The sequence below is a fragment of the Lontra canadensis genome, unplaced genomic scaffold, assembly GCF_010015895.1.
Source record: "Lontra canadensis isolate GAN:19392208 unplaced genomic scaffold, GSC_riverotter_1.0 scaffold113, whole genome shotgun sequence".
NCBI classification, from domain to species: Eukaryota; Metazoa; Chordata; class Mammalia; order Carnivora; family Mustelidae; genus Lontra; species Lontra canadensis.
Window position 1 is genome coordinate 4749630 of NW_022631107.1, and position 21296 is coordinate 4770925.

Sequence of the window (21296 nt, forward strand, 5' to 3'; positions counted from 1 at the left end):
AAATTTCAAAATTGTTTTTATGACATTGCTTTCACCATGCAAACATTTAGAATGAACAATGGCCAAAGAAACCCTGCTGACCAATAGCAGAGTTCTCTAGTTGTAAGTATAGATTGTTTTGGAATACAGTGGCCTTACTATACCTGTCAAATGAAACAAGTTGGACAGCATACATCCTTCATGCTCATTCTCTGGACAGGCCGCGTGATCTTGCAATGTTTTAGTTGGCTCCACTAAGAGGTAAAGATAATATCAGGACTTGTACGAATGTGTACATTAAAATCTTGCCGTAAACTTCCCAGAGAGATCTTCTGATTCTTTTAGGGCTCTAGCACTGGGGTCTTCAGAATGTTCACCCTAAACCATTACTTGGTGCTAGGGACTGAAGTTTGTCCCCCAAAATGCATTTGTTGAAACTCTCACCCACCCACCAGGGGGATGGTATTAAGAGGCAGGGTCCTCATGATGGGACTAGTGCCCCTACAGAAAGAGGAGATGAGGGATCTTTCTCTCTCTGCCTACACATCCCAAATAAGGCCATGGAAAGACATAACCAAGCAGAGGGCCCTCACCAAGAACCCGACTGTGCTGCACCCTGATATCCAGATTGTGAGAAATAAATTTCTGTTGTGTGAGCACCCCTGTCTGTGGTATCACGTCATAATAGCCAGAGCAGACTCTGACAAAGCTCCATCCGCTCCCCCTCCCAGTGATGGTCTCAAAGATAGGTCTTTTAAGGAGCCGATTCAAGTAAAATGAGTTTCATAAGGGTGGTCCTGATTCAGTAGAAGCGATGCCCTCATAAGAAGAGGAAGAGACACCAGAGAGTTTGCTCTCTGTCCTCTGCCATGTGAGGACACAGTGAGAAGGTAACCATCTTGGCCAGAGTGTGCCCACCAGAAACTAAACATGCTGACACCAAGATCTTGGACTCGCAGCCTGTAGAACTGTGAGGAAATAAATTTCCATTGTTTAAACCACCCTGTCTGTGGCATCTTGTTATGGCATCCCAAGCTGATTCATATACTTGGGTTCCATCCTCTCACCCTCTAGCTTCCCACTGGGTTCAAAGGATGGGATATTGGGTCTGGAGTCATCACCGTCCAGCCTTCTATCAGTGTCACATTCTTGTTGGGCAACTCTCCAGGTAATCACCCCTCCTGGATTCAGGCAACCATTCCCTCCCCTTGTCACTTGGATGGGTCCAAGGGCGATGGGGTTTTACATCATCCCTTGTGTAGTCCCTAAAACCTACCTACACCTTTGTAAATTGTCCTTTTATCAAATACATTTCTATTACTTCATGTCAGTGTGTTACCTATTTTGTATATCAAAACCCTGACAGGAACTAACACGATGTGCGAATTGCTAAAAAGAATATTTTTCAAAATACAATTCTGAATATCGTGTCGCTGATCGGGAGACTGAGGCCCAAGAACTCCTAATGAACGTTAATCACATCACACACTCAGGGTCATCCGAGTCATTACCAATGGGATCACCAAGGGATAGTGGCTGCTCATTGCCCGTACCGCTTGACTGGTGATAACAAGGCTGTAATGGGAAGAAAGGAAGCCCCCTTGTTCTGCCGAGAACACAACTTATTAATATTACATTTTCTTCCCCTACTCTATAAGCCAGACCTTCCATAATCTCTGGTTCCATTTTTTTTTTTTTTTTTTGCCATGTCTTTTTCTCCATCTTGGTTCCATTTGCTGAAAAGTCTCCATTGTTCTAGGGGTCAGGAAAAAGGGGCAGGGGGAGTGCTTGTTTCGAAGTGATTGCCTAGCAACCCATCTTCCTTATTCCAAGGACAGAGGCGATTTGCATATTGAGAAAGAGGGAAAAAAGCTCCCCTTCTCATGAGTCCCGGAGTAAGAATGTCTCACTGACCACTCCTCAAAGGAACCTTCCTTCCTCTGAGAACTCCCCCTGGGTGGCCTTTCTTTGCCCGCAGCTGCTTGTGTGTACTCCCTTGGGACCGGAGTCGCCTTCCGAGGTGCACCCAGAGCTGCCTCAGCAGCAAGTGCCTTCCGGCCCTGCCAAGCTCAGCCCCGGGCGGGCGGCACCAGGACAGGGCTCAGAACATCCTGATCTCATTCAAGTGGACATTTCTTTCCCACACTGTTCTTTCCTTTTGGAGTTTTCTTTCCTGGAAACATGCCACACCCAGGGGATGTCTAAGCCTGCTGCTCTTAACCCCCAAACTTCCAGTGACTTCCTTGAGCTTGCTACGGGAGAGTTGAAGCCAGCAGACAGACCCGTAGAGAAGAGGACACATAGCCTCCCCCCTCAAGTTCTCAGCTGACCTACAGGAGGTGGGAACCAAGGGAAGAGAGGCTGTTCTTCACCTTTTTTGAGAAACTGAATGACTTGGTAGATGGAAAAAATCCTTATTGTAAACTAGAGACCTCCTACCAAAAACATCTCATCCTCCATCCTGCTCAGTCTCCACACTGAAGGAGAAAGGGTGGTTCTCTAGAAAGGCAGTGTGGGTAGGAATAAGATTGGAGTCCTCCCTGATTTATGTTTGAAAGATGTAAAGAAAACTCTTGGGCTCTCTGGCTCCACATTGGGCAAGACCTTTAACCTTCTGAAGCTCTAAATTGCCATCTAGAAACCAGACCTTTAAGAATTACATCGACATTTGGGCCCACCCAGGGACGCGGTCTTCGCCTTCGGGATGCATGGGTGGCTCAGTTGGTTGGACGACTGCCTTCGGCTCAGGTCATGATCCCAGAGTCCTGGGATCGAGTCACACATCAGGCTCCCAGCTCCATGGGGAGTCTGCTTCTCCCTCTGACCTTCTCCTTGCTCATGCTCTCTCTCACTGCCTCTCTCTCAAATAAATAAATAAAATCTTAAAAAAAAAGAATTACATCGACAACCATTGACAGTGTTTCACTTATTTAAACTCCACCAAGTAACATGAGGAATGTGGCCTTTGTGTATGGTTGCATAAGGACCATCTCATGATGATGTTTGCGTTTGTTCCTTTGTCTCCTTATGCTGCTAGGATATTTGTAACGAGGAGAGGCTCTGGCTATCCCCAGGTAATATTGATCTATACCATGATAGCAGATATGTCTGTCATTAAGAAGATGTTATGGTGTTTTTTTATCTTTGCATTCCATTGTCATCTTATGTATTTCCATCCACACACACATACACCCAAGACAAAGAAACCATGGAGGTCTGCATAAGGCTAATGGATAAAAAACAAAACAAAGCAAAACTTCTTTGACTAATATAGAGATAGTCCTCTAAGAGAGAAAAACGTAGAAGATAATGCCACTGAATCCTCTTATCTGTAAGGCCAGGAGATGGATGCCTCCAGAAAAAAATTCTAAATGATTCATGCAGTTGGTCAATGAGCAGGAAACAAAGAAATTTTTTAAAAATACACTAAAGCAAAAAACTTCACCTCATGCAGAAGAACTCAACTGTGGCTTTGTTTTTATTTTTTATTTTTGCCAGATCAGTATGTTCTTTAAGAATTGATCTTCAGTCTTCTCTGTGCAGAGGATATTTTTATTTAATCCAGTGCAACTAGAAATTGAGCTTAGAATTTTAAAGCCAAAAGGACTTTAGAAGTCATCTGATATAAACACTGTTATCCTTTCACAACTGAAATCCAAATTCGGAGGCCCAAAGAGGTTCGAGTTTGCCCAGATGACATGCAGATCACATGGGTGGTACTAAATACACAGATATCATTACTTAGGATACTTTGGGTTCAAGTAACCACAGGTCATTGACTTCATTAAATGATGGGAGTACCATGTTCATGAGAAAACCAACTTTGTTTCTCATTTGAAAGGGTTGTGAGGCATATGCTTTGGGGAATGAAGAACCTGGAATGTTGAGTGAGGGGCTGAAATGGGCCATCATGTTCCTGTTCATTCCGGCAGGAGTATTTGAGGACACACTCGGTATTCTAGCACTGAGTAAGCAATGGGGAAGACTGTCATGGCCAACTGTGTCCTTGGGTGAATGTTCTACTGCAAAGTTGGTGAATTTTACTGAGAGTCTGGGGAACAGTGAGGCAGTCATCTGGTGAAAAGTTTAATCAAACATTCTTTGGGTTTCCCTGAACTGCTTACCATTTCCCCTTTTTCTCTTAACTACTGCCACTTCATTATTTACAGTCAGTTGTGTTTCAAAGCCATGAACATTTGGGCATTCTCCTCCCTGTGACATGGAGAAATCATTGAGCATGGCCCTTATGCTATTTAAATAATTATGTCATAAGTATAATGAGATACTAAGCTTCAGACTTTTGAGAATAGTCCATGATTGCCTTTGAAAGCCTTGATGAAGTTTGGCAAGTCTGAAAGAAGCAAGGAGAGTGTAGAATGAGGGATTATTGGAGGGCATAGGGTGAGTTTGAACCATAGTTGATTCTGGAAGCAGAGTGTTTCATAAATTTTTCCCTGTGCCACAATCTGTTCCTATTAATTTTGTTTGGGCTAACATAATTCACAGAAATGAGAATATGGTACCTGATTTTAATTGTCAGAATAAAAACATCATGGAACCTTTGAGTTAGAGAGGTTTTTACAAGTTCTTCACAGCACGTGCATTCTTAAAACCAAATCTCCCAAACTAAGTCAAATCAAAATGCATTGTATCACTATGAGTTTACTTCTAGAATTTCAAATTGGTAACACTTATGTATTGTGGCTCAAACCCCAAAAGCATATTAAAGTTTGGCTATTGCTAAATGTGTTAAAATTATATATACAACCTATCCAAGCATGTTGGTTTCCATTAGTTTTTGTTAATGGTTAAAATGTATTTAGTACTAATAGTAATATTAATGGTTATAGTACACAACAGCAGATGGCATTTAAATAAAAAATCAGCTGTTTACAGAGCCAGTCACTGAAGCCACTCCACAAAATACTGGGGTCCACAGAACACAGCTTACAAAACACTGACTACTTTCTATGGTACGGTGGAAGACAGAAAGCCGGTGCTTACACACTTCCTCCAGAGACAAGAAGCTCATCTCTTGGAAAGGCAGTCTGTGTCACATCTCTCATTCTCAGTCAATTCCTCTTCACTTAGTGCCAAATATGCTTCATGAAACTTCTACCCAAGGATCTCAGTTCTGGCCAGCAGAAGACAGCTAATGTGTTCACACCTGTGTCTTCCTCTCTCTTGTCCCAGTGTCCCTAGCCACCTCAATTATTCCTTCTATGGCATAGTCTCAGACTTCTTGGTCACCCTCCTCTGAGTGTTCTTTTGCTTGTTAGAGACACTCTCGAAATACAGATGGCTTAAAATGACTTCAAACTCAACATGTACCAAACTGAACCCACGGAGTCTCCTCAGGCCCTTCCAAAACTATGACAGTGAATGATACCACCGTCTGTCCAGCGATGCAGGTCAGAAATCGATGTCACATCCTTGATTTCCTCTGCTCCACACTTTCCATGCCCAATCCACCACCAGGCCCTGCCATTTTGCCTCCTAAATAATTTAAAATCTCCTCATTTGGCTCTGTCTCCATGGACAGCACCCTTCACTGCCACACCATTGTCTCTTTCCTGGACTTCTGCAAGAGCCCTTCAGCCCATCTGCTTTCCATTCCACATCTTGGTTAAAATTCTTAGCAGTGTGCCACTGTTTCATGATAATGAAAAATCCTTAGCATGGCTGACAAGGTCCTATGTAATTTAGCCCCTTTCTGCTTCTCCAGGTGGATTTTGCTTCTCATGCTCTGTGTCTAGCACACTGGCTCTGCTTCTCCTGCCACGTGGCCTTCCTACCTGTGGGTACCTCTGCCTAGAGTGTATGTTCTTCTTTTTTTGCCCTTAAACCAAGTTGCAGGACTCAGCTCAAAGATTCCCTCCTTCCATCTTCATGGAACTCTTATACCAGGTCAAAGTCCCCTGTTTGTAGGTTCCTACAGACCTCAGGACATCTGCCTCATGACATGTATCACAGTTCTTATTTACATATATTGAGATTATCTGATCAGTGCCTGGCTCTCCAACTGGATCGTTAGCTCTACTAGGCTAAGACGCGTCTATCTTTGCTTACTTTTTCCATCCTACTGCACATAAGTTGTTCAAAGGTCTTTGTTGAGTGAATTGACTATGTAATTTCTATTTCAATTGTCTCTATTCCTTCAAGGGACCTGATCTTCAATCTAGAAAAGGTGGTACAAATATGGTTGAGAGAAATCTGAAACCCAAAGGAGATGAGATTAAGTGGAAAGCTCAAGGTTGTTTTTAAAAGACTGTGTGTCTCTACGCATTGTTAATCAGTGCCCCGGCCTACTCCATTTGGCAATATTAACTTTGGCATCCACACAGACAGTGGGAACCAAGGAAACAAAGAAGTGAAGATGATAAAGGGACAGGGACAAAAGTTGATATGATTTTCAAAAGAGAGTAAATATGTAGAACCGATAACCAAACATGAACTTTGCCCCTGAATTTTCACAGTAACTGTTTAAAGTTGGTTTGAAAACACTTGGAAAAGGAAGTGGAGATAACTGGGAGCAAGTATAGGTTCACTAAGATGAAGTCATAGCAAAGGATCATCCAGTTCCTGTTGGGATGGGAGATGAGGGATTGCCATGGGCATGAAGTATATTGATTTCAACAAGACTCTTGGCAAAGCCTCCACAGGATCCTTGGGATGTAGAGATGCATGTGCTGAACCCGCGACTCATCAAGCACCAGTGTGGGCAAGCCCAGCTTAAAAATGCCCTGCCCATGGCTGATTAACTGTCAGACCATTTATTTCTGAGATATTCTCTTTAAATGTTCATATAGAATTAGAAGATGGTAGCTGACATGTAAAATGCCCACTGTGAAGTAGGTATTGGTTACAGTGATTGAATCGTTACACAAGCAATTTGAGAAGGTATTAAGATGATTGCTATGTGACAGCAGAAGAAATTGAATGTTGTGTCCTTAAATGACTCATACAAGGTCACAGAGTAAGAAGTGGAACTGGAGTTTGAACCCAGGAGGTCCAGCTCTAGATGTATGTTCTTTCCATTATCCTCTAACACCTACCTCCATGTTTCAGATGCTCTAGAATATTCTTGGCCAGCAGGACTTGATTGTGCCTGATGAATGAGTCTTTCTGAATCCTGTTCTACAATGGTCTAAGGTAGGACTTCACCTTTAATGCTTCCACCCTTCAGGCATCCATGGATAGAATTCGCCAGGTTCTATAAACTTGGATTGCTTCTAATATTCACTAATCTCTCACAAAAAGCTATCATTTCCTTCAGGTAGGAACATGGACAACAAACCACAGTAGTTTCAGCAGTGTGTGTGAAGTTGTCACCTGAAGAAATGAGATACTTTCGTATCCCATTATTGTTGTTGCAGATCTCTCAAAACATCATTTGTGTTCATCACTCTGAAATTATAGGGATTACTAGACCCGCCACCAGATCTCATTATATAGTATTTTAACAAAACCACATGCACTATAATATCACATTATTGGTGTATTCTAACTGTACTGCAGTGTGATTGTGTTCCTTTGTAACTCTTTGTGTTTTATGTTATACACTTAAAGCCTTATTTGGAGAAGGAGTCTCTGGGCTTCATCAGACTGCTGAAGGGCAGAGGCTGGTCCTGTGCTTCCAAGTCAACTTAGGCGACAGTGTGTGTGGTTTATGCCGTGACGGTGTCCCCTGATAGCATGTGTTTCATGCCCAGGCAGACAGTTATGACTCATAATGGCTGACAAGAGGTAAATGAGTGGTAGTTCTGGACCAATCACGAAGAGACAAAGGAAGCGTATCACACAGAAATGAAAACGTGCTTTCTGGAGTAGCAACTAACATTGCCTTTAGGGGCAGAGTAGTAGGAACACAGAGTTCAGATCAGCAGGCAGGAGGGATCAGGGGAAGTCCTTTGACATTCTCAAAGACCTCATAACAATCATGGCTAGCATAAGAGGTTGACCAACAGTTTATGAAAAGTGACTTTTAAGTGGCTTAAGATACTCATGGGATGCAAGACATGAATTCAGGAGATATAAAAGGAAGGAAAAGGTGATGGTCAATGCATGTGCCCCAAAGACAACATCCTGGGACTATTCCATAAAGATCTGGGATAGTGCTCACATTTCTAGGAACTCATCCCAGATCCAAGGATGTTTATCCAAAGACATATTTATTCCTCCACACATGGAAGGTAGAGCCCAGCATATGCCACAGGATTCGACTTTGTATACTTTACAGTTTCCATTGTGGTTTCATGACAGCATCAAGTAGCAGGCAGACTTCTTTACCATTTAACTAAGATGGGAAGTAAGGTTCAGAAAAGTATAATGAGTTGTTCAGAGTCACACACTACAAACATATTGCAAGGGAGAGTAGATCCAGGTCTGCTGTCTGTTGATTCCATGTTCCCTGGCATATTAGCCAGATTTGGAATCTGGAAAGACTCCAGAATCCCTCCTGAAGAAGGTCAGATTGGCTTCTCTGAGGCCCCTCCTGATCTAAAAGGTTATGGTTCAGAAATTTAAAATATCCCTTTTTCTCCTCCAGCCAATAAAGCTTTAAGACTATCCTACACAGTGAGCCACTATCCTGGATGAACATGTTATGACTACTATGGGCAGAGCTCTGCAAATCAACCAGATGATACTTTTCCAATCGCAGGGAGAAAACAGATGAGCCCGAGGGTCTCAGGGAGGCTCAAAATGAGAAGAGCTTGGATTTTTCCTTTGAGAACAGGGGTTCAGATGACAGCTCTGCCAACTCGATAAGCTGTGGCATCTCAGTAGTGGGTCTTTACCTCTCTGAATATTACTCTCCTCATCTATATTGTTAAAGATGGGTGGGAAGGTTAAATGTCAAGCTGGTATATAAAAGGCAGCCAATAAATGTTAGTCTTCCTTACAAGACCCAACATCAAGCCTCTAAGACATTAAGGAGAGTCTTATAAGGTCATAATCCTTCCTACAATGAAACTTAAAGAACTTTCTGGAAGAAATTCACCTTGGAGGAATTCAAGTAGCTGTAGCAGCCAAAAGAAAACATACGAATACTGGACTTAATTCACTCTGCAGTTTCCCTGTGGGGCACATGTTCCCTCTGTGCCCTTAAAATGGTGCAACACTCCCTGTACACCCTTACAAAACTCAGGAAGTTTTCTGTGCCATATGCACAGGCAAGGCATGAGCCACAAGTCCTCCTCAGCCTCTGCTGCTGCTTCCCCGTCATCAGCAACATGTGAATGAACCAAATTATCTCCAGAGCTGCGGGCGTGGGCCACAGAGCCAGGCTCCGCCGTCAAAGGAGCCCAGCGTCATGTTCCCCACCCGCTTAGGAGATGGCTGACGTTGTCGTAGGGCTGGGAGGGAGGAAGCCGGCCTGGAAATGCCATGTAGGGAAGAAACTGTTCCATTTCAGCGTTAGGATTCTAAAATAGCTGCTAATAAAAAGCCTTCATACTGTGACACTTCAATACAGACACCCACAAGCATACCTTAACAAGCTGTTTGACTCCTTACAAGCCTTTTCTTGCTGCAGGGCCCCCACCGGTCACCCACACAGATACACAACCATGCAGTGACAGAGAAGGCCAGCAGGGGTCTGCCTAGACTGTGGGCCAGCCCGGGAGACCTGGCTCCGTGCAGGAGGAAGGCCTTGCTGCTCTGATGTTGGCTTGTCCAGGAGTATGTCGCCTCGCTTTGAACTTCCTGCTCATTCTGTCTTTCTTTCCTCATGTTGTCTTTGAAAAAATTACCCAGAGGATGAGCCTTGCTCACCTCCTGGGGTGAGGGGTTGGGGGGGGATGGTCAATGAATATGTAATTTACCAAGTCAGAGATGCCATGGTTCAAAGAATCTAGACTCTGAGGATAAGGAGGGTAAGGTATGATCTCATGATAGTGATTACAATTTAGAGTCTTTCCCATTGGAAGTCCTAAGAATCCATTAATTACTATAATAGCATCTCCATCAGGAATATAATGGGTCAAGTTTGAGAAAATTTTTAATAGCACCTATTCTATTTTTGAAGCTGGATGATTTAGACCTGTCATAATGTTACCACTTGAATCTTAGCATAGATGAGACAATGTTTTATCCTTAGCTACTTTCTGTAAACACCGCTGATTAGGACCAATTCAATTCTTAAACTGGGCTATACATCAGACTTACCTAAGAAGCTTGTTAAAAACACAAATTCCCAAATTCTCATCCCCCTACTCCCAGATGCTGAATGCGTATGTCTCAGGTGAGGTTCAGTAATCAAGATTTTGACAAAAGCACTCTGAACTATTGAGGTGTGCTGTCAAGTTCAGAAGTCTATATAGTGGGGAGCTCTTTAGTACCAGGTGAGAGAATGCTGTTATGTCCCCATTAGCATGGGAAAAATTTGTAGTAACTTTGTGTTTAAAAATTCTCTTAGTGGAGCCCAAATTAAGATGTGTTTTGATTTGGTAAGTAGAACTTTTCAATTTATATGTCTGCACTCAGTTCTAATGACCAGTAAAATAATCAGCAATGAGAAGCAGCCACAACTCTGCAGAGGGATCAGTCCTGTTGTTTTTAATGACTTCATATGTATCCATTATTAGGTTAGATGATTGCAACAATTTCTGAGTGTTTTATGGTTTTTTGTATCTGGACAAAAAGACCAAGAAGAAATGGGAAATGACTACTGGAGGGTAGAATTCTAAGTCTTATGGAGAGTTGAGAAAAGAACTGAAGTCATACTTGAAATTAGGAGGTATTGCCATCCTGAAGACCCACCATGGTGGGTAGCATCTTTACTTTTAAACACTTCCAAGAAGAATATCAATACCATCTTTCTCAGAACCTCCTTTTAGGCAGTTACAATCAGTAAGAACCTAGTAAGTGCCTCATACTGAGTGAGATGTTATGGAGGTCAAATTTAGAAGAGAAATATTCTGCCCAAGAATCACGTGTCATCAGGTCCCTGAGTTGGTTATAACTTCAGTCACGAGCAATAGTCTTTAAGTTCCAACAATACCCTCCACCCACTATTCTTTGTTTAAGACCCTGGTCAAGTCTTGTTTCCTCCAGAGAACTTTCCAGGTTTCATCCCACTTCTCAATAAAAATCAATTTAGCTCTACTCCTAACATGTAGCACATGCATAGTATCAGAGTAATTTATTTATGTGTTTTCTCCCCCAGAAGACTTCTGATCTTCTTTAGGGAACAGAAGATGTCTCGCTCAGTATCTACAAGTTGAAGAGGCATGGCTAGGAACAATACCCACACTACCATCTTGGACTAATTCAGTTATTTATCCATCCAAGGTGTTCTGTCCCTGAGCATAGGACAAAGACTGTGGGAAAATGAAAAAGTGTGGAGCATTCTTAATATTCAACCCACACATTTTTTCCCAAAGCCTTCTTGAACCAATTCAAAATTTGAGCCTGGGGAATCTCTCAGAGGTAACAGGGAAGCTAAGGTAATTTCTTCTTGCTCAATACTCACTGGAGATGGAGAAAATCTACTCTCGTACTTAAGTAACAATCTTGTGTAGGCAGGAAAACTTTAATTATAGAAGAAGAAGTATTAGGTTAATGTAAGTTATTGAATTAAAAAGGAAACAAAAGCTTTTACAGGAAGTAGCTGATCTAAAGACGTGGGAGAACTTGTTTTCTTTACTGTAGCTTATAAGTGGTTCACGAATAGATTTTTGGAATGACATAATCATCACCAAGAGAGATGGCAACTGTCTTCTACTTCTATTCAAGGCAGAGTTACAGAGAAGAGATTTACCTTCTTATGTGAAACAACTAAAAAGTGGATTAAATTCATATGAAACAGTTATTTTCAAGACATTAGATAACAGTGAAGGACAATGATCCCTGAGAGATGAAAAACAAATGTGTAAGTCCTATGATTTATTGCTAAGCTTAATTTACTGCAAGAGACAGAGGTGGGGAAGCCCAGCACATCCCCTAAGTTGAAGAGTTGGGAGCTGGGAATCTGGAGAGATTAAAGCAGCTAGAGCAGAAAAGACAGTATTCTAGAAATGGAAGAGATGCACACATAGGGAATTCTGAAGATCTGCAGAGGGTGCCCTCGAGTATTCAGCTGAGTGTTGGTGAGAGCATGCATGTGCAGATACTATCAAGGACTGGGAAAGAACTACCCCAGAGGATCAGTGGAAACAGTGCCCAATGTTCACACAGGATCAGAAATAGTGTTGGTTCCCATGAAGCTGGGCGAAAACCTCATGATTCATGGGGACTTGCATAGACTACCCAGTAGATCTTGCCTCAGTAGTAAGGAATTATTAATTCCAAAGTAAGCACTGGTCTAGTCCTGCCTAGTCTTAATAGCAACAGACAAAATGATCAAACTGTTTCAAGACAATAAAAATACATTCCAGAACAAATCTCAAAAATGTTTATAGGAATGCAAAAATATCCAGCACCAAACAAGATAAAATTCACAATGTCTGGCATCCAATCTATTTTTTTTTAAGACTTTATTTATTTATTTGACAGACAGAGATCACAAGTAGGCAGCGAGGCAGGCAGAGAGAGGAAGGAAAGCAGGCTCCCTGCTGAGCAGAAAGCCCAATGTGGGGCTCGATCCCAGGACCCTGGGATCATGACCTGAGCTGAAGGCAGCGGCTTAACCCACTGAGCCACCCAGGTGCCCCTCTGGCATCCAATCTAAAATTACTAGGCATACAGAGGAACAGACAATATGACTCATAATTAGGAGAGAAATCAACCAAAGGAAATTGATCCAGGATTGGCACACGTGTTAGTCCTACAAACAAATGTATTTAAACATTATTATAAATGGATTCCATATATTTAAAATGTTACTAGAGGCATGTAAGATGTAAGAAAAGCCATAACGAACTTCTAGAAATGAAAACTATAATGCATAAGATGAAAATAAACACTGGTTGGAAATAATGGAAAAATAGACATTGAAGAAGAAAAGATTATGGAACTTGAAGATACAGTAATAGAATTATCTCAGATGAAGCATACAAAGAAAAGAGAATCCAAAACCATGAAAGATTTCAGGGAGCCATGCAACAGTTTTAAATGGCTTAATATAAATGAAATTGGAGTCCCTTGGTCCTGAGTAGGAGAAAGAGAAGAAATATTTGAATAAGAATTGGCCAAAAAATTTCCCAATTGATGGAAACTGTAAGCCCACAAGTCCAAGTTATCCATTGCATCCAAGCACAAGAAATATGAACAGAACTATACCAAGGCAAATTAAAATCAACTTTCTCAAGACCAGTAATAAAGGCATTGTTTTAAAAGCAGCCGGGGGCGGCGGTGGGGGGAAAGAAGCATTGCATACTGAGGAACAAAGATCTCCCACTGAGAAATTCCAGTAGTTTTATTTTTTAGCAATGATTATGTGCCACTTCAATTCAGTTTTCTCAACAAACTTCAAAGGCAGAAACTCACTTCAAATAAAGAAACAGAGGCTAGGAGGGTATATTAGGTGAATATAGCATAATTTTCTTTACTTTCTTCAAAGCCATTCACTTTTTTTAAAAGATTTTATTTATTTATTTGACAGAGATCACAAGTAGGCAGAGAGGCAGGCAGAGAGAGAGGAGGAAGCAGGCTCCCTGCTGAGCAGAGAGCCTGATGTGGGGCTCGATCCCAAGACCTTGAGATCATGACCTGAGCTGAAGGCAGAGGCTTAACCCTCTGAGCCACCCAGGCACCCCAAAGCCATTCACTTTTGCTTCCTTTCTTTCTGCAGTAGAATCACAGTTTTATTTAAGTCTTTTACTGAAAGGTCACAAATATTTTCCTCCCTTTTTCCTTGTAGTAGAATCCCAGTTTTGTCTACGTGTTCAGTGACAATCTGTAACAAACCCACTTGTGACCAGGTAGGTGAAAGGAGGAGCCTGAAGAGGGAATGTTCTGAGAAAGAATTACTTTCTGATGAGAAGAATGCATGCAAGGAAAAAATACATGTTCCCTGAAGCTTTCTCCTCTAAGTGAAGTTCAGCTGTGTTTTGGAGTTGCTGCAGCCATCTTGCAGCCACGAGGAAAAGACCAAGGATATATCAAGTGCCAGTACATAGCTCTGACACTGAGCAGCCTGGGAGTCAACCAGCTGCCGCCCACATGTGAACTCCTTGGCATGTAAGCAAAAATGACTCCCTACCTGCTTCAGCCAGTGCTAGTAACATATTGCTATCCTAGGTTAAATTCATTCTTCCTTGATAGAAGGAGAAGATTAGGAAAGAGAAAGTAGATTTAAACCTTTGCCTTTAGGACCTCAGTCTGACATTCTTTCCTCTTTAACCCAGCTAACTTTTTGTTGCCAGCTTCCCTTTTAAGGGGCTCTGGTATGAGTGATGAAAAATATAGAATGTCGTGAGTGTGAGAAGCTAAATCTTGACTATTTTGAAAACAGGGAAGAAGGGGGAGGAAGTACCTGCTCACCTCTTAACACCTTGAGAAATCAGAGTCCCGCTGGCCCATCTGAGCTGATGAGCTGTGGCCTACCTTCATTCCCAGAGCACCTAACTGCTTACTAAATTTCTGCAAATAGCTCGTCTATGCACAAGGTGGACAGGCTAGTGATCTCAGGAATAAGGGACTAAGGAGACTGAAGAAGCAAGGGAGATTTATTCCATGTCATGCTAATAGCCTTCACTAGCCTTCACCAGGAAATTAATAGGACCAGGGACATGGGCAAAGAATTTGCAGGCCAGCTCCTCTACGCTGGCTTTGGGCACTTTCCATACCCATTCACATGACACAATGACAGAGTAAAGAGTTTGAGGAGTTCTGCAGCAAAGAAAATGATTACTTAGCCTGGTGATCATGGATCTCTTTTACTGGCAAACACCCACTGACAACTCAGGGACACGGTTTGAGAGACGCTGTTCTACTATATAGGACTGGGGATTTGGGGATCTGTTGGGCAGATCTATTTTCATAAGCTGACAGAATGCAATCTGACATGTTTCTTTCTGGCATAAAATCTCTCAGTGGCTCCCCGCTGCCAAAAGGACCAAGTCCAAAGGCTCTGGCATGGCAAACAGGTCCCTGCAAAAATCTGATAATAGCTTCAACAGCCCTACTTTGTTAGCCTGCCTGCAAAGGTTGCAGGCAGAGGGGCCGCCATTCCCTGGCCACACACCATGATGTTTACACTACCATCTCTTTTCATAGTTCCCTCCTATGCCAAAAAACGTCTCCTTCCCTGCCTGGCCGGGGCCTTCTTGCCAATAGAACAATTTGGGGTTCATATCTTATATTCCAGCTCAAATGTCACATGTCTGCGAACCCTACTCTGATTTCCCGAAGTAGTCTGGTGGCCTCCTCTTTAGGGTACATGTCTCTGTTACAGCATTTATCACATTATCACACGTGCAAGAACTCCTTGGAGTTACAGACCACGTGTCTTTTGTATAGAGGCCGTGAGTATCCAGTAAGGCATCTAGCACATAGTATCTGCTTCATACATGTGTGTCCAAAAAAAATGAATGAATGCATGCAAGGACACTCACCCACCCTTTTGCGACGCCAAAGCATATGTAAAAGGCTCTTAGGAAGGCTTGAATACAAATTAAGCCAATTTAGAATCTTGAAATAATTTATGCAAATCTAGTTTAATATAGAATTCGTCTGAACTCAATGTTCTGATTTCTCCCCAGCAGACAGGTTCCTCTGAACTGTGCTCTCTCTGAGTGCGGTATGAAGCATAAATTGAAGATGATTTCATGAAATAAATAAGCTCTTAAGTTTCTGGGGCCACTTTAATCAAAATAAGTCAAATAGAAAGGTCTATAATTGTTAATGTGGACATTGAGTAATCGTGTCTTATATATGAAGGGGGAAATGAGGGAAATGATGTATGCAAAGAAGAGTTAATGACACAGAGGACATTCCTCTTTCAGGAAGGGGCTTTGTTGCCTCTGAAAATGAACAATGTGACTGGTTTCAAAGGTTCTAGGCAGAGTATGCCAGAGGACGTTTTTCTACTATGGTATAAGTGCAAATCAGTTTTAGCTCCGGGATTGCAACTGAAAAAAAAAAAATGGTCGGAGATAAGGACATCCTTATATCTCTACCATCACTTCCTGAAGCCAGTGCTCCTATCCTCAGGGCCAAGCCCATCTGCAAAAATCTGAGAATCTTCTTTATTCTTCTACAGGGTTAAAAAGCAAAGGCTTTTACTGATACATGTACTGTTCAGCAATCATGCACTGACCACCCAGTATGTCCTGTGCCCAGGGGCAGTCTCTACAGATATCAAGACGTGTAAGACTTGTCTTCTCCTTGCTCCCATATTAGTGAGAAGGAACATATAGGAACAAATTTCCATGATGCAATGTGCCCTGTGCTGTAACGCTTATTTATTTATGTATTTATATATGAGAAGACATTTGTGAGTGAGATGCTTTTTTAAAGATCTTATTTATTTATTTATTTGTCAGAGATTGGGGGGCACAAGCAGGGAGAGCTGCAGGCAGAGGGAGAAGCAGGCTCCCTGCTGAACGAGGTGCCCGATGTGGGACACGATCCCAGGACGCAATCCCAGGACCCCCGGATCAAGATCTGAGCCGAAGGCAGATGCTTCACCGATGGGCGTCCCCAGTGAGATGCATTTTTAAGAGATTTGAGTATAGTTGATGCACAGTGTTTCAGGTATACGACATAGCATAATGTATAAACTTGTTGAATCACTCTGTTGTATTGCTTATTTATATGAAGTGTGGAGGCATCAAGGGTTTGTGAGCAATTACTGGTCTTGGAGGAGGTCAGGGAGGGGTTGAAACAGGAATTTCCTCCTAAGAATTAGCAGGCATTCACCAGGGATATTCAGTGCTGTTCTTCATAAGAGGAATGACATTGGCATTTTACACAACAACCCATAGAACATTTGTGAAATGACTCATGATTAAGCTATCAATCTTCCAGTCTATTTATCAACTGATCTTTCTAGAAGTGCCCATATTACATTAAAATAGTCCATAAAAAATAAACACATTATTTTCAATACCAAGATATGAAGAGTTAACTCTTGATTGTGTCTCATGTGTTTGTCTGGTTCTTAATTTACATATGTCTTCCCATCGTCTCTGTGTGGAGGACTTTATTTTCCAGTTGGTACTAAAGTTCAAATCAGTTCTTCTTACTGGTTGTTACAACAGCTGATTTCAGTGTCATCCATTTTCTTTTCTCTCTGCAGTAAATTAGCTGGTGCTGAGCCATTGAAGATGATTTCTTAGATGTTATCGCTGGTCTCACTTTAATACCTGAGGGCTCTGACCATGGCTTTGCTTAGCCAAGGTATACTCATTTGCTTTTCTAAATGTCCACCATAAATCAATTTGCCTATTCTGCTTCCTTGTTTTTTCTCCTTAAGTGGAAGATGAATTAAAGGACAGGGTTTCTTACCACTTCAATATGAAACTAAAGACCAAAGGGGAACAAGATTTAAAAGCTAAGATTTCAGATCTTAGAGATCTTCAGATCTCTCCTCACCAACAGATCTCATTCATTTTAGGCACACATTGGACCCGAACAGTGAAAACCACCAAAGTGCACGTGGCCATCCACTGTGGTCCAGTCTTGGCCAAGCAGACTGAGATCCTAGGTCTCCGACAGGCAGAATGTGACAGAAATCTGGTTCAGATGTTTCTGAAATGCTAGGTTTTGCCAGTGGAGGGAAGTAATAAAAGCTAAAGAAAAGACTGGTACTGCAGAGATGCTTATTAAAACAATTCAGAGGACATAAATGCTAGAGTAATTCTGAACCCACCATATCAACCTGGTTTCAATGCAAATGGACTGTTCCGATTTCTCCCTTCATTGGGAGGATTTAATTAGTTCAGCTGCAACAGGGTGGAAGCCTTAAGGCAGCCGTCTTCTGGTGCTTCCAGCTCCCCCATGATGGAGGAACAGCTGCCACATGCCCCTCCTGCCACGGACTGCATGGAGCTGTGGCCACCCCACAAGGCTGCCCGTAAGGCACCGTGAGCAGAAGGTTCCGCTTTCCAGTGGGACTGGCTGTTGCTTAAAGATAAGGGACATGTTATTCCTCAACCTAGCTGACTCCAGGACCAAACACCATCCTTCCCGATTCGAGAGCCTTGGCTGACACAAAAATCCTCCCGCATTGCTGTGGCAGAAGAGATTTTTAACATTGGTGATGACAGCCCACACCAGCTACAGCAAACAGCTCCTCACCCTGGGCTCTGACACAGGCTTTGGGAGAGGATAGGAGAATAGTGAAGGGAAGACATTCTTAAGGTGCTGGCACGTGAGAAACCGAAGCTCTGAAGAAGGCTCATTCCCCAGCTCCAGTGAGAGGATGAAAAGACACCGTGATGGGAAGGGGATGAATGCAGAGCTCAGAGATGTTCCAACAGGTCGGTAACTAATGGGAAAGCGAGAACGGTCCGGGAAACAGCCACTGAAAGATGACCCTGTAGTTCACGTGCAGAATCTGTGGCAGCTTCTGCTTGTCCATTGCACAAACCAACAGAATGGAGCCCACTGATTTGCTTTGGATATTTTTCATAAGCAAAAACATTCTATAAATGGCTTCTATGTTAATCAATAGTTTCATGGAACCAAAAGGTGAACCATCATTTGTTTTCCTAGGCTACTATCAAACCGTCTGGTGTTCGTATCCGGCATCCACTCACTTTCCTACCCACTCCTGCCCATCCCTCCCATAACAGAGGCAATGTAAGGCCGGTTCTTCCTCCTCATCCTTGGTGGAAGAACAAATTAGCCAAGTGAAATACAGATCCCCCAGCTGCCACTGAGTACTCATCCTGGTGGGAGAGGGGTGGGGGGTGGGGAAACAAGAAGCATTATTTCCTCCAATCAATTCAGAAAAAAGTACTTTGGGAAATGTCACCTGAGTGGTGAGCTTTCCTTTTAATAAATAATAACAAAATAAAGTAGATAACAAATGACAGTACTTTCATAATATATAAATAATCCAGACTAACTTCTTACTTTCATAGTAATGGTCACTATTTAGCTAGTATTGTCCTTTTTAGACTTTTCTTTTAAACATGAGATATAATTCATATATCTTAGAGTTTTAGACTTTTTAGACTTTTTTTTGAAGACAGGAGATACAATTTATATACCATAATATTTACCTTTCAGTGGTATTTAGCACAGTTATCAATATACTAAATAACCACCACCACTATACACTTCTAGAACATTCTCATCACCCCCAAAAAGAAACTCCATATCCAGCAGCAATCACTCCTCATTCTCCATCCTCCCAGCCATTGGCAACCACTCTGTTTCCATGGATTGGCCTGTTCTGAACATTTCATATACTTGGAATCACATATGTGATCTTTTGAGGCCTGATTCTTTCATTTACCATAAAGGTTGCATTAGGGTTCCTCTGTGTTGTGGCATGTGTCAGAACTTCATTCCTTCTTACTGGTGAACAATAATAGCCCATTGTATGGATCACCACTTCTCATTTATCCATTCACCAGTTGACGGACACTCAAGTCGTTCCCACTTTTTAGGTAAATTTATGAATGATGCTGCTAGGAACATTCGTGTACAAGTTTTTGTGTGCAAATACGATCTGTCTTCTCTTAGCTAATGTACCTAGGAGTGGAATCACTGGGTTATATGATGAGTCTGTGTTGCACATTTGGAGAAACTGCCAAACCATTTGCCAAAGCAGCTGCACCATTTTGCATCCCTACCAGCAGTGCCTGAGGGCTCCGATTGCCCCATATTCCATCAACACTTGCTGTTGTCCATCTCTATTACAGCTTCCCAGTGAGTGTGAAGTGCTCTCTTGATATGGCTTTGGTTTACATTTCTCCAGTGACTATGGATGTTGAGCATCTTTTCATGTGCTTATTGGTCATTTGTATATCTCCTTTGGAGACACCTCTACTTAGAAATTTTGCCTACTTTTTAATCAGGCGATTTATCTTCTTACTGTTGAGCATTTCTATCTCGCTCCTCTGATTTATTTTTTCTAGAGATTATAGGAAAGGACATTGGACCCCACCTGGCTTAGTCATGGCTTTGGGAATGAAGCATGATGTTATCCACTTGGATCATGAGAAAGTTGAAAATTCTTATTGAGTACCTATTTTGTGCCAAGAATTCTAAGACCTTTATTAACTTACTACTAAAGAGGAAGCTCTTGCTCGGGCCATATATTTCTCCTTTCGATGCTTATCAAGATCAGCAAAGCTTTTCTTTAGGGAAGGACTCATGTGGTTCTTCATCTTTTGAGACAGGGAAACGTCCCCACCCCGCCCACCCCCCAGCAAAGGAATAGAGCTACCGGTGGAGATGCCTCCATCAGTAGATAGTCTCTCACCATGTTTTAGCTATCCGGAATAAACTAGTCATCATTAGACTCAGGACAAGGGCTTTGAAGCTCCATTTGAATACTTGAAATTAAGACCATACTTGAGTTTTCTACAGACACACCCAAGAGAATCTTTTTCAATTTGGTCTCCACTTCTTTTTGTCCCATAGACTGTGGACAATGTTTCTCAAGGTGACAAAGGAAGAAACCCCATAAAAAAAAAATATACAGAAGAAATCTACAGCAAAGCCCTGGATTTATTTTCTTAGACTACTTGTAGTGATGTTGACTTAACTAAAATGCAGGGGCATGAGAAATGAGTAAGGCTGCAGAGAGGGGCATAGGAAGCAAACAAATTCCTCAAAACTAAACCATAAAGGGAAGAACAAAGGTGAGGAGAGTTATTGTCTCTGCCAGTCCTACCTTATAAAAGCTAGTCAAGTTACATGTTTGACCTTCTTAGGCTATGTACACACAACACATTTATTCCTTTTCCTTCCTATTCTCTTCCTCTGTGCATGAAAATGAAGCAAAACCACAGGAAAACCTTCAATTCACTTTCAATATCATGACTTCAAGGTTTCCGGAAATGTCCTTTTCCTCTCCTACCCAACTTCCAAGGTCTCACTTAACAAATCTTGTCAAGGGGACCAGTTCCAGGTAACCAGGGGATCTGACTTGTTTCTGTAACTCTAGTCCTTAGTGTTTCTAGTAGTGGAAGCTCAGGCAGCTAGAGGTGGCACTCTCCAAGAGGAGGCAAGACAGAACCTCTTATACCTCACAAAGAAGGCCACCAGACAATCCACTTCCAACCAAGATGGTTCTGGGTGGGAACTTCCAAGGTCTATGGTGCTATTATTTATGTGAACAAGTTTGTCTTCAGCCACACCCTCAGACAAAGGCTCCAGGCAGAATTTCACAGAATCAAATATAAACTTCAAAACCCTTTAACCTCTTGCCAAGCAGGAATTCCTCGAAGCCCTCGGGCTTCCCTGGCAGAACCCTC

General features: G+C 42.2%; 1 protein-coding gene across 2 annotated transcripts in view; it reads right to left on the reverse strand.

Moving 5' to 3' along the window:
- The window catches only part of NTRK2 (neurotrophic receptor tyrosine kinase 2), a 318349-nt gene that overhangs the window by 40927 nt on the left and 256126 nt on the right, over positions 1-21296 (reverse strand). The window lies entirely within an intron of this gene.